The sequence below is a fragment of the Nicotiana attenuata genome, unplaced genomic scaffold, assembly GCF_001879085.1.
Source record: "Nicotiana attenuata strain UT unplaced genomic scaffold, NIATTr2, whole genome shotgun sequence".
NCBI lineage: Eukaryota > Viridiplantae > Streptophyta > Magnoliopsida > Solanales > Solanaceae > Nicotiana > Nicotiana attenuata.
In genome coordinates this window covers 37,734-55,051 of record NW_017674144.1, presented here as the reverse complement: position 1 = coordinate 55,051, position 17,318 = coordinate 37,734, and positions in this window count along the sequence as shown.

Sequence of the window (17,318 nt, the reverse complement as noted above, 5' to 3'; positions counted from 1 at the left end):
TTACTGTTAGTATCAGATCCACCATAGTTAATATTAAGATCAATGAAATGAATCTTAGATTTCAAAAAATATATACAATGCTGCTATCAATTTTCGAACAACAGTACAACACAACGAAATTTGGTTCAATATGCCGTTGTCTTGGGTGAACTTCTCATCGACGGGTAGAAACTTATCTACTTTTTTTTTAAAATCAAAGTTCCATCGTAGGGATGGAGGAGTTAGGCCGGACTCCAATTTGTATATTTCAAAAATGACGATTACAAGGAGGAGGACATTGGCCTCAATTACATAGTGTAGATTGGTGGAATCCAATCTAGTTTGCCGTTGATCACTAAAGAATTCTTTGATAATGGAGGACACCTCCTTACAAGTTGGATAGTTCATATCAACCAGAACTAATACAATCTAGTCATAAGCAGTCTAAGCAATGCACTGTCAAGTGATATCATCATTAACAACGAAGTGATTTCTTCTGGGCCTGAATCGAAAATTTGGTAAACCATCTTGATCTAACTTCATTGAAGCTCTAACCTTTCTAAGCAACGAAACAACTTCATTGAAGATAGCACAATTCTGTGAGTTTACTCCCAGGTTAGCAAGTTGATCTGCGACCATGTTGCCTTCTCTAAATGTATGTGTAAACTTGAAATCTCCAGCTTGTTACCTCCCAAATCTGCTCAATAATATGTTTGATTTGCCAAGAAGGTATCATCCTTCTATAAATCATGTTGACAATTAACATTGAATCAGATTTCACATGGACTTTTAAACAATCAGAGTTACTACATAACTTAACACCATGCAATAATGCCTTGGCTTCTGCTAAATTATTACTACACGGGCCATAGAATTCTGCAAAAGCTTTTGTCATGTTGCCGTGATAGAAACGTATCTACTATTTTTGCAAAATGTGTTTTATTAAGAGAAGGGTAGTTCAGAGGATCATCTTCTTATCTTCCTTCTCTCTACTTTCTCTCTCTACAACCTTGCTTGATCCTTCAATTCTTCAGCTGCATGAGTATGAATCTAAGTTCATGACACTAGATCTCGGATTCTATCATGGTATCAGAGCAATCGATCTAAATATAGGACAAACTTCTTCAAAATTCCAGTAGGAAGCCATTGCTGAAGCTGCTTCCATGGGAGAACCAGTGGTTGAAGTTTCTCGGATTGATCACAATTATCCTTTGTACTTAAGAGAATCAGACACGCTTGGTGTAGCGTTAATCGATATAAAACTCACAGGTCCAGAAAATTATGATCTGTGAAGTCGATCTATGCGAACGGCATTGTTGGTAAAAAAAAATTAGGTTTCATAGAAGGAACCTGTGCAAAAAGCTCCTTCAAAGGTGAATTGGCAAACCAATGGGAGAGATGTAACGTTGTAGTGCCGTCGTGGATCAGAAAAATAGTGGCGGTGGAATTACAACCCAGTAACATTTATGCATCAAATGCGTCAAAAGTTCGGGTAGAATTTAAGGAACGATTTGATAAATCGAATCTAACTCAGACTTATCGACTGTGGAAAATGATAGGGTCGTTAACTCATGGTACTGATTCAGTCACTGTTTATTACTCAAAAATGAAAGATCTACGGGATGAAATGAATTTGTTAGTGGCAGGACCTGGATGTGATTGTGAGGAGACGAGGCCTTTTATTGAGCAATTCATAAATCTAATACTTTTACAGTTTTTAGTTGGTCTGAATGAAAGCTATAGTCATGTGAGAAGTCAGGTGTTACTCAAACACCTGTTTTGATAGTTAATCAGGCATATGCCTTGGTTATACAAGAAGAGAGTCAGAGAACTCTTGGAGCAGGCGAGCCTAATAATGATGCTTTGACTATGCTGGCTGGAAAGAATCAAACATTCAATCAGGGATTTTAGAAAAAAAAAGGCCAGGCCTGATTTGTGATTTCTGTGGGCATAAGGGTCACTTGAAGGAGAATTGTTACAAAATTATAGGATATCCTCCGGATTTCAAGAGTAAGAAGAAAGCACCAATACAAGGAGTCAGGCCTTATGCTAATGCTGCTACGGTAGAAAAGGAGAATGCACCAAGCACAAAGTCCAAACAAGGGAATTTCTTCACAGAGGATCAATACAAGCATCTGTTGAACCTTCTGAACAAATGAGACACAGGCGATTGTCACTCACTTATGGCAGGTATAAATGCATTATTATCAAATGCTTTTGACTGTGAATGGATATTAGATTCAAGAGCCTCACATCATATTACCTTTCATAAGGAGATTATGAATGATGTTAAGGATTGTAGTGCACACAATGATAATGGAGTGCAAGTGCCAACAGGGAATAAGTGTCAAATAACTCATACAGGAAATGTTTCTATATTGAACAACCAAGTTTTGAAGGATGTTTTACATGTTCCTGACTTCAAGTTCAACTTATTGTCAGTTTCAAAATTGACCAAGGAACTATGTTGTGTTGCAATGTTCTTCCCTGACTTTTGTGTGCTGCAGGATCTTTACAATGGGAAGGTGATGGGGATTGGTAAGGAAACGTGTGGCTATACCTTTTGTAGAGGAGTCAATGCCTACTGCAGCAATGGTTACCAACAATACAAATAATTCAGTTCTTTGGCATATGAGACTAGGGCATCCTTCAACAAAAGCAATGCAGCATATTCAACAGTTAAAGAACTCAGTGGACAGCAGAGTAAAGCACAGCTGTGATATATGCCCCTTGGCTAAGCAAAGCAGGCTCAAATTTCCATCTAGTAGTAATAATATTGTTAGTAGTTTGTAGCTTGTTCATGTAGATGTATGGGGACCTCATAGGGTTCCTACTCATGACAGGAAGCAATACTTTGTTACAGTGGTAGATGATTACATTAGATTTACTTGGATATGTTTGTTCTAATCAAAGAGTGAAGTAATAGTTGTCTTGAAGAAATTCCTTTCAATGGTCAAAAATCAGTTTGGAGTAACTGTTAAGACATTGAGATCTGACAATGGCACTGAATTCTTCAACTCCAATTGCAATGAACTATTTTCTTCATTAGGAATTTTTCATCAGAGTACTTGGCCCTACACACCTCAACAAAATGGGTGGTAGAGAGGAAACATAGACACATTCTAGAAGTAGCTAGAGCTCTGAAGTTCCATAGTTCAATTCCTAATAGATTTTGGGGGGAGTGTGTTAAGACTGTTATGTACCTACTTAACAAATGGCCTACTTTTGTTTTAAAAGGAAGATCACCACATGAGCTTCTATACAACAAGCCACCTGACATAAATCATCTTAGGGTGTTTGGTTGCCTCTGTTATGCTAGGAACCTTCTAATAAGGGATAAATTCAGTCCAAGAGCAAATAGATGTGTGCTGGTAGGGTATTCAACAACTCAAAAGGGGTACAGAGTTTATGATCTAGAAAGAAAGGTCTTTCCAGTTAGCAGGGATGTTAGCTTTAGAGAAGATATGTTTCCGTTCAAAAATTCTGAGGTGGATTCTACTGATTTATTTCCAAAGCAACCAGAATTGATGGTACAATCTGCCCAGCCAAGCATTGAACGAGAACCAACAAGCAGTCTTGTTGATAATGGCACTCAAGAACAAACGACACATGCTGAAGATTTAACAAAAACTCATGAGGATTAGATTGACACACTTCCAAGAGAGACATCTCCAACAGATGCAGATACTTCACAAGCCAATTTAGAAGAACCACCACCAATCCCTTCACAACCATCAGAACCATCCCTTCAGCAATCATAGGTTCAGGAAGCATCTCATGAAGTTAGAAAAGTAGGGAGAATCTCAAAACCTCCTATTTGGCTAAAAGAATATGTGACAACCAAGAACACTATTAATCAGTGTCTTTATCCACTATCCACATGTCTATATTATGGGAATATGTCGATGAGATATCAACTCTATTTGAGGGCTTTTTCAGCATGCATTGAACCAAACTCCTTTAAGGAGGCAGTTCAAGATGACAGATGGATTGAAGCCATGAATCACGAAATACAAGCACTAGAGGACAACAAGACTAGGGAAATGAATGAATTGCCTAAAGGAAAGCAAGCTATTGGTTTCAAATGGGTCTACAAAGTCAAGTACAAAGCAAATGGAGAGGTAGAAAGGTTTAAGGATCATTTGGTTGCTAAAGGATACAACCAAAAGGAAGGACTTGACTATCATGACACATTCTCACCAGTTGCAAAAATGGTGACAGTGAGACTTGTTATCAACATAGCCACTTCCAAGGGGTGGCCTCTATACCAAATGGATGTTAACAATACTTTCTTACAGAGAGATTTATATGAGGAAGTCTACATGAGTATGCCTCAAGGGTTCACCAATCACGGGGAGACCAAGGTATATAGACTTCTTAAATCATTATATGGCCTCAAACAAGCTTCCAGGAAATGGAACATTAAGCTTACTGAAGACTTAATAGAGAGTGGATACAAATAGAGTGGATTTGATCATTCCTTGTTTACCAAGATACAAGGAGATGGTTTAGTGGTGATTCTCATATATGTGGATGATTTACTCATTACTGGTAGTCATTCCACATTAATAGAAAATGCAAAAATGACCTTACACAATCGATTCAAAGTGAAGGATCTGGGGAGTTGAGATACTTTCTTGGAATTGAGGTTATGAGATCAAAGAAGGGAACATTGATTAATCAAAGGAAATATGCTTTAGAGCTTATTTCTCAAGTAGGATTAAGTGGATGTAAACTTGCTAGAACACCTTTGGAGCTAAATCAAAAGTTGACCACTGTTGAGTATGATACTCATGTGGGAAATACGAATGATCCAGAACTTGAAGATGCCACTGCTTATCAACAATTGATTGGGAAGCTTCTTTATCTTACCATTACCAGGCCAGATATTAGCTTTGCAGTTCAGAGCTTGAGTCAGTTCATGCAAAGACCTAAACAATCACAATTGGAGGCAGCTTTTAGAGTGGTTAGGTATCTCAAAGGGTGTTCTGCATTGGGTGTGTGCTACCAGCTGAACCTGTCACCAGTTTGACTGCCTATTGTGATTCAGATTGGGCTTCTTGCCCTAACATAAGGAGGTCAGTCATTGGTTATCTTATCAAGTTAGGAGAAGGACTCATTTCCTGGAAGTCCAAGAAACAACATACTGTTAGCAGGAGCTCTGTAGAAGCGGAATACAGGAGCATGGCAGCAACAGTAATACCTGGATCATTGGGCTGTTGCAAGAATTGGGACTCACCATTACTCAACCCGTGTCCTTGTTCTGTGATAATAAGGCAGCGATCCAAATTGCTAACAATCCTATTTTTTCATGAACGCACTAAACATATTGAGTTAGATTTTCATTTTGTACTCGAAAAGATCAAGTCTGGGCTCATACTTCCTCAGCATGTTTCCTCTGTTCAGCAGCTGGCCGACCTTCTCACCAAAGGATTATCTACTACTCAACACCACCTTCTCCTATCCAAGCTTGGTGTGTTTGATGCCTTTCGCCCACAAGTTTGAGGGGGAGTATTAAGAGAAGGGTAGTTTAGTGTATAGTGTAGAATAGAGAGCAGGGGTATTTTTTTGTCATTTCACATGCTCCCTCCACTAACCACCGTGAAAGTGGTTATATTAGTTAAACACTGTACATTTTAGAGATTCAGTAGGTTAATACAGAGGATCATCTTCATATCTTACTTCTCTCTACTTTCTCTCTCTACAATCTTGCTTGATCCTTCAATTCTTCAGCTGCATGAGTATGAATCCGAGTTCATGACACTAGATCTCGGATTCTATCATGTTTTATTCTATTGTAATTTAAATTAAAGGACTAAAATCATCAATAAGTGAAAAGGGGTTAGGAAGAGATTAAAGGCGGCGGCGGCAGTGGGTTTAACCAATGAACTGACAAAATCAGAGAATCTTTCTTTTCACTTATTTAATTATTAGATGAAATTAGATGTGGCAAAATGGTTAAAAAAAAAGTTAGCCACCCGTACTGTCCATAAAAAATGGGTTGGATAATGAACCATTTAAAAACTGGTCGAATATGGATAAAGAACCATATTATCCACTTAGAAAATGGTTAACCAAATGGATAACCTATGGATAACTAATGTGTTTTACTTTTACATTTGTAAAGCCTCAAATTGAAGTTCTTCAAGTTTGGAAGACAAGGAATTATCTCATAAGTGATCATATTTAACAAGCCATGAATAATATGGATATTCATATTATCCGCCGGATAAACCCGTTTTTATCCGTCTCAAATACGGGTTGGGTCGGATAATTTATCCATTTTTTAAATTATTCATTTTGATCCTGTATCCGACTTGACCCGCCCGTTTGCCATTCCTAGATGAAACCAATAAATAAAATAAAATATTGCAAGGGACAAAAGATTCAAGTGGGTTATGTCTTGGAATTGGTTAATTCAATTTGAAAGTGTAAATTAAAACTCAAAGAGGAATTGTTAGTAATTGTTGCCGAAAACAGTATCATGATTCTCGTTAATACTTGTAAACTTCATTAACCCACTTTGTCCCAAACTCCTTACTATTGACTTTGCAATTACTAAACGATGGTTGCTTTGACTATTTGGTTTGCCTATGGGATCAATTCTTTTTCTTTTCTTAATGAAAAATTACTTTGCGATTTGTATGCCGAACACCATGTCTTCAAAACTTTTGACGGGCACTTCTATTTTCTAGCCAGAGAAGGGATTTAATAGATTTAGCACTAAAGGGTTTAAAAAGTGGGATTTTTTCCTAACTATACCATATATGAAACCTTATTATCAAAAATGTGCATTGTTTGTTAATTACCCGCCCAGTCCACGTTTTGCTTACAAATTTTGTACCATTCGACTATTAGGCATTAAAAGGGCAGAATATTCCCTAAAATTAAGGAGAGAATCTTGGTGTTATTTGATTCTACATTAAATTTAATTTTTAAAAAGGGAAAGGAGATTTCTCATCTGCGTATTTTTCTCCAGAACTACAATTCAAATTCTCGGAAAAAAAAAGAACGAACAATTCAAATTTTCGAGTTTCAACAACTCAAAGTTGAAAAAATCTGTTCTTCGTCGTTTCTTCTATCACGGGAGGTTTGAGAGACTTCAATACCAAGTTCCGTTGCAGCAGGATTAGGGGTGTTTGAGGATCCTGATCCACCACCCTCTACATATACCCTTATCTTCTACTGATCCTCCCACCGCAACTGATCAACCCCTTCAACATCTTCAAGGCTAAGATCAAAATGAAGTCAATGACAATAACTTAAAGCTTGTAAAGAACAACAAAAATGAGAAGAAAAAAATAACAACAATAGGTCTTCTTAGTTTTATGATATTATCTACAAATTTACTACATATATCTACAATTTGACTACAATTTCTTTATTTGGTGCAGGAAAAAAATATTTTAATATACAGTGTCTCCAGATTGTAGATAAATTGTAGGCAAATTGTAGTTTACTTTATAGTTTGTAGTTAATTTGTAGATAAATTGTAGATAAAATATAGATATATTGTAGATACTATATTTTTAATATTGTAAATTTTTTTTCTTTGTGTTTGTTCTGAAAATGTAGGTGAGGGCTTCAACAGATCATATACATACTGTGTTGGATGGTATGAAGCGGTACATTGTGTGTCTAGAAAACAAGAAATGTAGTTGTGGCCAATTCCAACTTGAAGAACTTTCATGTGTAAATTGTTTCCAGATTGTAGTTATAATGTAGGTTAAATATAGTTAATTTGTAGTTTTTGTAAAATTTTGCAGACAATTTGCAGATTAATTGTGGATGTCACATTTCTACAATTGGCTCTTCATCTACAAAATTTGTACAAAAAACTACAAATAAAAGCTGCCAAAATAGCAATTCATAACATTCCAATCAAGAAATATGAGAAGAAGTTTAGAAGTGATTTATTATCACGTCTTTTTTCATTAATTGGATCGACACTAACATATCGCCCATGCTGTTTTATGACACTTGATGGCCACGATGGTGATGCCTGCAATCTTGATGGCCACGATGGTGATGCCTGCAACCTTTCGACCAGGTGACGTCGAAACGGAATTCAAACAAATTATTTTCCAGAAAGAGGAAATTTTGTTTGGTTACAGCTGAGGGAAAATGGTAAAAAGAATGTGGGGTATGGGTAAAAACGTGGGTGAGGGGGTGAGGGGTAAGGAGAGAGAAACGTGAGATATATGGATACCTTTAATTAAGGAGTAAAAATTGCCCATTAATTAGATATGGATACCTTTAATTAAGGAGTAAAAACAGCCCATTAATTAGACCCTTAATTAAGTATGGTATAGGATTGGTAATTTGGTATACGGGTTTGTAATTAAATCAAACCTTAAACATTGAGGGTAATAAGATTTCATATGTGGTATAAGAATGTAAAAATCCCTTAAAAAGTTATGGTATGGGCTTTATTTTTATCACATGTTAAATAAGAAGTTATGATAAATAAATAGTTTCCACCAAACTGGTCTATTTATTTAAGATCGTTGAGAATTCTTAGAACTTTATACGTGTGAAAAATATTATACATGGATTGAGATTTATGATTAATAAATAGTCTCCATCAAAGTGATCTATTTTGTTTGAGTCATTGAAATATTCTCAATGTACCTTGTCTAAATTGTCCTTAAAAAGTGTACATTAGTATTGGAGGTTATTTACCTTTTGATACCAGTGACGCTAGATTGATTAATGAGAAGATATATTATGCTATCCACCCGAGGAAACTTAATGTCTTGCATTCTCATGGACACTAAAATAAGGGTAATGTGTTGCAAGAGAATATTTTGTGTCTTTTACCTAAAGGAATGACACAATGTATGCCTTGTACTATTGGATAATAGGGGAGAATGTTTGTACCTCTTGCCTAAAGGTGAGGATGCAATGAATGCCTTGGACTCCTTAATTTTTAAAAAGTGAGACAGTTGCATCTTCCACCCTAAAGGAGGGGTGTAATAGATGTCTTTGACTATTTTGATTTATATATTCCTGCCCATAAGTTTATCTAGTTTTTGTGTTAATTGCTAATACAGTTGTTAACAACATGGCTGCTCAGCTGAATTCTATTGAAACTCTGACTGGTAGCAACTACAAGAAGTAAAAACAGGATATTAAAATAGTGTTAGGTCTGATGGATCTGGACTTTGCATTAACTGAACATAAACCTTCTTAACCTACAACTACTAGTACTGCTGATGAAAAGGCTAAGTATGCAAAATGGATGAAGGCTAACAAATTGAGCATTGTGATCATGAAGAGATCCATCTCTAATCACATAAAAGGTGCCATTAAGGATAATGAAAATGCAAAGGATTTCTTGAGTGCCATTGGACAGAAATTCCTAGAATTTGATAAAGCTGAAATAGGTAGCCTGATTGATTCCTTACCTACCATAAAGTATGACCCTGTAAGTAGTGTTCGTGATCATATTATGAAATTGGTTAATATTGCTACCAAATTGAATAATTTATGTGTAACCATTACCGATGATTTTCTTGTTCATCAATCCCTAAGGTCCCTTCCTGAACAGTTTAACTAGCTTAAGGCAACCTATAATGTACAAAAAGATAAGTGGAGTGTTGATGAACTTATTACTATTTGTGTGGTAGAGGAAGAGAGGACCCAAAAGGAGAAAGCTGAGGGCATAGTGAACCTTGTTAGTTCATCCAGATCAGCTGATTATCCCTCTTATAAAAGAAAAGGTAGGCCCAAATTTCATAAAAAGAAACATGGCAAGTTTCATCATCTAGTCGGTAATAGTGGTAATACTAATAAACCCGGTGTTAACCAAAGCCAGTCTCATAATACTCTTGGTCCTCAAGCTGTAATTAAGAAAGAAATAAGTGTTGGGATTGCAAACAAGTAGGTCATACTAAAGCTGGTTGTCCTCTGAAAAATAAATCAGATAATCTTTTGGCTTTCATCTGCTTTGAAACTAGTCTTGTTCATGTTCCTTTAAATTTCTGGTGGTTGGATAGTGGTACAACTGTTCATGTAACCAATGACTTGCAAGATCTAGTAAGCAGACAGTAGCCAAAAGAGGATGAAGCCAGTATTGTTGTGGGCAATGGATTCAAAGCAAAAGTAGAGTTTATAGGAACATCTATTTTACTTTTTAAAAACAATTATAGCATTTGATTAGAAAATACTGTTTTTGTACCGTCTATGAGATGGAAATTAGTTTCAGTTTTACTTTTGGACAAAGCTGGTTATTCATTTCAACAAAATAATGGTATTATTAAAATTTCCTATGATTCACATGTTGTTGGTGATGCATTTTTAAGTGATGATCTATATCGCTTGAATGTGTTGAATGAATTTTTTTCTGCAATGCATGTTGAAAATATTGCCCACAAAAGGTGTGTTGTGAGCAAAATATCTTACATGTTATGGCATAGGCGTCTTGGTCATATTTTTAAAGAAAAAATTGAACGATTGGTAAAGGAAAATATTTTACCTGTTCTTGAGCCAAAAGATTTTGAAACTTGTGTGGACTGTGTTAAGGGTAAAATGACCAAGGTTAAGAGAAAGGGTTTCACTAGGAGCTCTGAACTCTTAGAAATTATTCATACTGATATTAGTGGACCTTACATACCTACTTTGACCAATCATAAGTATTTTATTACTTTTATTGATGATTTCAAGATACTGTTTATATATATATATATANGTTTTAAGATACTGTTATATATATAAAGAAAAATCTGAAGCACTTGATAAGTTTAAAATTTACAAGACTGATGTTGAAAAACAGTTTGGGAAGTCCATTAAGATAGTGAGGTCTAACCGTGATGGTGAGTACTATGGAAAATATGATGAGTATGGTCAATGTATGGGGCCTTTTATTTTTATTTTTTTTGCAAGAATGTGGGATAATAGCATAATATGCGATACCAGGTACTCCTGAGCAGAATGGTGTCGCTGAAAGACAAAATCGTACTTTCATGGAAATGGTGAGAAGTATGATGTCAAGGACTAGTCTGCCCGAGTCTCTTTCGGGTGAAGCCTTAAAAACAGCTATATATATCCTTAATAAAGCTCCTACAAAATATATATTGCAAAACTCCCTTTGAACTTGGACAACCCGAAAACCTAGCTTGAATCATTTTCACATTTGGGGATATCACGCTGAAGTTCATTTTTATTCACCCACACAAAAGATAACTGATCTTAAACTACCAATTTTTTCTTTATAGGCTATCCTGATTACTCTAAAGGTTTTAGGTTTTTCTGTTCTGGGCACGGAACTAGAATCATGGAGTCTATTAGTGCAAAATTTCTTCATGATATTTGTGATTATGATTGTTCATATAGAAAGAAAATTGTGTTGAAAGAGAAGGAGGTCATTGTCCCTATACATGTTGTACATGAAAAGATGGTAAACCAACTTATTCATGTGGGGGAGAATCAAAGGAACAATGACTTAGATCCCATAGTCCCTGAGCAAAATGAACACAATGAACCACTTCGTAGGTCACAAAGAGAAAGAAGATCCACCATCACTGATGGTTTTATTATATATTTGTCTGAAAATCTTAGTGATACATGAGAGTTGATTGATCCTTTATCGCATGCTCAACTGTTTCCTCTCCATATGTTGATAAATGGCGTGAGGCAATGGTGAAAGATAGAATGCGGTCCATGGAACACAATAGAGTGTGGAGTTAGTTGAATTGCTTGTAGGTTTAGACCTATTGGTCGCAAATTGGTGTTTAAAACTAAAAGAGACTCCAAGAAAAATATAGACCATTATAAAGAAAGGTTGGTTGCTAAGGGTTACACTTAGAAAGAAGATATTGATTATAAAGAAATATTTTCTCATGTTTCATCTAAGGATGCATTTAGAGTTATGATGGCTCTTATCGCTCATTTTGATTTAGAGTTGTACCAGATGGATGTTAAACCGCTCTCCTAAATGGGAGTCTGCTTGAAGAAGTTTACATGGTTCAACCTGAATGGTTTAAAGAATCTAGTAAAAAACATCTAGTGTACAAGCTTAACAAATCTATATATGGGCTTAAACAAGTCTCGAGGCTATGGTACTTGAAATTTGATAAAATTATTACAAAATTTGGATTTGTGGAAAATAAGCTTGATGAATGTGTTTATCTCAAAATAGCTAATGACAATTTTATTATTATGGTTCTCTATGTTAATGTCACGACCCAAAATCCACTAAGGGTCGTGATGGCGCCGGACGCTGCTGTCAGGCAAGCCAACCAATTACTTAATCAAATTCTCGTTTTAATGCTTCTGAAATCTATGATTTTCCTTCAAATTTAGAAATTTTTAAAGAATAAAATCTCAAATCAAATTTAAATGATAAGCAGTCCATACAATATTCAAACCATCCCAGAACCCGGTGTCACAAGTGCATGAGCATCTATTAATAAGAAAATAAAATACAACATCCGTCCGGAATACAATGGACAGGAAATAAATACAAGACCTTGGAAGGGACTACACTAGCTGCGGTCGCCTCGAATAATGCAACTCACCTAGTCCCAGAATTATCCGCGCTGCTACGCCTAGTAGGCCACAAGAGCTACATATACCTGTGCAACAAAAATGCACAGAAGTGTAGTATGAGTACGTAAACAACGTGTACTCAATGAGTGTCCTGCCTAATCTCGAAGAAGAAGAGACGAGATGGTCAACTTCGACACTTACTAGAGGTCAATTGACGATATACTAAAAATGTAGGGAAATCATGGATTATATAGCAGTTCTAAATCACAAAGCGAGAAGACAGGTAAACACCTTTAACAAATAATAAAAGATTTTCAAGGTTTACTTTTCATTATCTTATCAATTTATATCAAGTCATGAAAGGCAATATCAACATTTAAAATTCTCGGGAAACAATGTATATATCATGCGCAAATCATGCCGAGGTCGACGGCCCGCTCCAACAGAAATGTAAATTGTGCACTGCCGAGAGTCGAACGGCACGAACCATAGATGCATCTATTTAATCTGCCGAGGCGTTCGGCCCGTTCCCTAAATAAACACATACCCTGCTCGCGAATCATGCATGCGGCGCAGGTACACATAGAGATACATGCTCAATCAGTCAATTAAGAACTTATCGGGAATATTTATCCAAATAAAACAATTTCTCTTCTTAACAATTCAAGAGAAATGATGTTAAATCTCCTTTTAAATTCATTTACTAATCCAAGGTGATTTAAGCAATTCAAGCTATCAATAGGTTCATAAATAATCCAAGTATAACATGCTTTTGGGCCCTAACTACCCGGAAAATCGCATAATAGTAGCTACGCACGGACTCTCGTCACCTCGTGCGTACGTAGCCCCCGCAAATAGGAGCACATAATCAATTATTTTACCTATGGGGACAATTCCCTCTTACAAGGTTAGAAAAGAGACTCACCTCGCTTCGAAGATCCATAACCGGCATTCCACACCCTTCCGACGACTCTAATTAATGCACCACGCTCCAAAACTAGCCAACGGTTACACAAATCCATTAATATATGCTCAAATACTCATTACAATCTAATTCATAGCAATTCCTAACTTCGATCGAAAAGTTGACCAAAACGCCCTCGGGCCCACGCGCCCGGAATCCGAAATTTTTCAAAGATAAAGATTACCCATGACCTTAGGAACTCAAATATATAATTTTTACCAAATTCCATACTCAATATCGTAGTTAAATTTCAAGAATATAATTTCTAGGTTTTTCCCTCAAAACCCCAAGTTTTTCTACACAATTCATGCTTAAATCCACACATAATTGATGTATTTAACTCATAATAAGTGAGGATATCTTTCCTTGTCGTTGATGACGAAAATCCTCTCTTGAAGCTCCCCCAAAAATCGCCCATGCCATGAAAAATGGGTGAAATAAACTCAAACCCCGATTTAAAACATCCCTTCTGCCTCCAGCGATTTTCGCACCTGCGGTCCCTTGACCGCTTCTGCGGTTCCGCAGGTGCGGATCAACCACCGCTTCTGCGGTTTCGCCTAAGGCTGCCCTTTTTCGCTTCTGCGATACGCCCTCCGCAGATGCGGTACCGCTTCTGCGGAAATTTGACCGCATCTGCGGTCCACTCTGAGCCGACCCAAACCGCTTCTGCGACCACTTCCCCGCAGATGCGGTCCCGCTTCTGCGGAACCTTGACCGCATCTGCGGTCCTCCAGCCCTTGACCAAAAATTTGCACCTGCGCCTTCCTAGCCGGTTCTGCGGTGCCGCACCTGCGGCCCCCTTTCCGCAGGTGCGGTTATGACAGCAACCAGCAGTCCTCAACCTTCCAAAAATACCATTTTTCAATCCGTTAACCACCCGGAATCCACCCTAGGCCCCCGGGACCCCAACCAATCATGCCAACCAGTCCCAAAACACATTACGGACTTGCTCGAGGCTTCAAATCACATCAAACAACGCAAAAATCATGAATCGACCCCCAATCCAAGCTTTATGAACTTAAGAACTTCCAACTTCTACTTCCGATGCTTAAACCTATCAAATCACGTCCGATTGACCTCAAATTTTGCACACACGTCATATTTGACGTTACGGACCTACTCCAGCTTTCGGAATCGGATTCCGACCCCGATATCAAAAAGTCCACTTCCGGTCAAACTTCTCAAAAACCTTCAAATTTCTATCTTTAGCCAAATGGCTCCAAAATAACCTACGGACCTCCGAATTCACTTCCGATTGCGCTCCCAACTCCAGAATCACCATACGGAGCTATTCTCAGGCTCGGAATCCCAAACGGACATCGATAACACTGAAATGCACTTCAAGCCAAACTTAAGAAATTTCTTCAAAAATGCTAACTTCCACAATAGGCGCCAAAACACTCCCGGGTTATCCAAAACCCGCACCGGGCATACGCCCAAGTCCGAAATCATCATACGAACCTGCTGGAACCTTCAGATCATGATTTCGAGGTCGTTTACTCAAAATTCCATTCCTAGTTCATTCTTTCAACTTTAAGCTTCCGAAATAAGACTTCTCTTTCCAAATCAACTCTGGACTTCCCGAAATTCAATTCCGACCACGCGTACAAGTCATAATACCTGAAATGAAGCTGCTCATGGCCTCGGGCTGCTGAACGGAGCGTCAGAACTCAAAACGACCAGTCGGGTCGTTACAGTTAATGACATTCTGCTTGCCACAAATGATTGGGGTTTGATGAATGAGACGAAGCAATTTTTATCTAGGTCTTTTGATATGACGCCTCTTTTGTTCTTGGGATAGAATTAAAAGAGATAGGTTACGTGGTTTGTTGGGTTTATCACAGCGTTCCTATATTGAGAGTGTTCTTATAACTTTCAATATGCAAGACTGTAGACTTGATGTTGCGATTGTTGTAAAAGGGGGCAAACTTAGTAAGGATCAATGTCCAAAAAAATAATGTTGAAAAGAGAACTATGAAAGATGTATCATATGCAAGTGTTGTTGGCTGCTTGATGTATCTACAGGTTTGTACAAGGCCTGATATATCATTTGCTGTTAGTATGCTGGGAAGATTTTCTTCTAATCCTGGTTGGGCACATTGGGTGGCTGCAAAGAAAGTGATGAGATACCTATAACGCACCAAAAACTTCATGCCCTTGTACAAAAAGGTTGATGATCTAAACCTGCTGGTATATTCAGATTCTGATTTTGCAAGTTGTCAAGACACTATAAAATTAAATTCTAGGTAAATTTTTATGTTGGCTGGAGGTGTTGTTTCTTGAAAAAGTGAGAAACATAGGATCACTGCTACATCCACAATGGAAGCTGAGTTTATTGTTTGTTTTCAGACTGCTTCACATGCTGTCTGATGAAGAATTTTCTTACTAAATTGCAAATTGCGAATTTTATATCTAAGTCGGTGACTATTTTCTATGACAATAGCGCAACTGTGTTCTTCTCTAAGAATAATAAGAGAGCAAGAAACTCTAAGCATGTTAACCTTAAGTTTCTTAAGATTAGAGACATGGTAAAAGAAGGTGATATGTGTATTGAGCATATTAACAAAAAGTCTGTGTTGGTTGATCCTTTGACTAAAGGTCTTAGGCATGTAGTGTTTAATGAACATGCTCAAAATATGGATATTTTAGAGTTTTTTGATGTGCTTTAGTCAGTGGAAGTTACTTTGTAATTGCTGACTAAGATATTGCTTTTAATAAATTATGCAAGCTTGTGTTATTTAATGTTTGTTATGCTTATTGACTAACATGATAATTTTTTTTATTTTTTTTATTTCAAATTGGATATTGCATAAACTCATGGTATCTTTGAGTTTTGTTGTTTGTTGCCTTGATTACCCGGGTAACGCACAAGGGAAACTCCCTGAGGTGATATGATGTTTGTGTCACTTGGAGGCTCCTGAAGTGATTTGTTAATAATATCACTTGGAGGATTATTTCTTTCTAAGAGGTCTGGCTCTGTTCACTTTGATTAGAAAGATAAAATGCTTAGCACATGTTTGATCCATGTTGATGGAAATTCTAGCACATGTGATCATAGAGAGAATTCATACCTTGAAATGGTGTGATGCCTGCTACGTTTTATTGTTAGTGTTCTCCATTGAGACTGGATGGATTGTTATATGTCATTCTATCCTTGGCTATGTGACTAGTGTGGCAATTATAGAGTCTAAAATCTTTTTTTAAAAATGGTTTTCTCAAATCTCAAAAGTTTTAAATTGTTTTCTTGTCCTCAACTAACGTTAGGGTCCAAGTGGGAGAATGTTGGAATTTGAACTTGCGTTAATTGATTATAGCCTGAAAGGATAGTGACGTGGTCCAAGTGGTGGAAATAAAAGGCCTAATATTAAATAGTATGTGTATAGATAAGTGAGATCCAATAGCAATCGGCCTGTGATGGGTAGGCACTCTTTATAAATAGGAGTCAACCCCCATTTCCCTAGCTATCAAAAAACCCTAGCGTATTCTGCCTCTTGAATATGGTAGACGTCCCATCAATCAAGTTCTCCAGACTGTGAGAGCGCATAACTAATGAATTGTGAAAATTGGTCTCAAGCTTAATCGTCGTTTGCTATCGCTGCTAAATCCATGAAGTTTAACGATACACGTCTTAGAGCTAAAGTGTGTACAAAGAGCAATTAAGACTTCGCACTATCAAAAAAGAGACGACTTTTCTCATTGAAGATTCTATAAATGAAACTACAAGAAAAGTACATGCTTAGCATTATTAGCTATACATAAGGATATATATAATTATAAGTAGAGTAGATAACATGAGAAATTAAGTCCTAGAAAGCGACAGCAGTTGATTTTCTGTCAGCAGGAAGTTGCAATTGAGGCAAGTCATGATAGCCAGTGAAGATTACTC